Source organism: Mesitornis unicolor, unplaced genomic scaffold (assembly GCF_000695765.1).
Source record: "Mesitornis unicolor isolate BGI_N332 unplaced genomic scaffold, ASM69576v1 scaffold35741, whole genome shotgun sequence".
NCBI lineage: Eukaryota > Metazoa > Chordata > Aves > Mesitornithiformes > Mesitornithidae > Mesitornis > Mesitornis unicolor.
The window spans coordinates 8,043-8,340 of record NW_010163720.1 but is presented as its reverse complement, the minus strand read 5'-3'; the positions used below and the strand labels follow the sequence as shown (position 1 = coordinate 8,340).

Here is a 298-nt window from a genome sequence, read left to right as displayed (position 1 = left end):
AGTCAAGGCGGCAACACAGCCCCCTCCCAGCCCCGTTCTACCCTAATGGTGACCTCCCATCACTCATGGTCAACTCTTGGTGCCACACTGGTGTTTCCCAGCCTCCCTCCTTGCTTGCTGGGGCTGGAGGAGCCCTAGCATCTTGTCTCCTGGCAGTATTTCAGTCCAAGGAGGAGACCAGATGTTATTTTATGTCAGCCCTATAAATACCTCTCTGCAGCACTTGGAAAGGAGAAGGAAACCCCAGGCCAGGCACTGGGAGGTTTTTAGAGTGGCAGGGGTTTGCTCCAGCCTGGGT

At 55.4% G+C, this 298-nt stretch overlaps 1 protein-coding gene across 1 annotated transcript in view; it reads left to right on the top strand.

The window, feature by feature from the left end:
* The window catches only part of LOC104548137 (syntaxin-binding protein 1), an 8,120-nt gene that overhangs the window by 309 nt on the left and 7,513 nt on the right, over nucleotides 1-298 (top strand). The window lies entirely within an intron of this gene.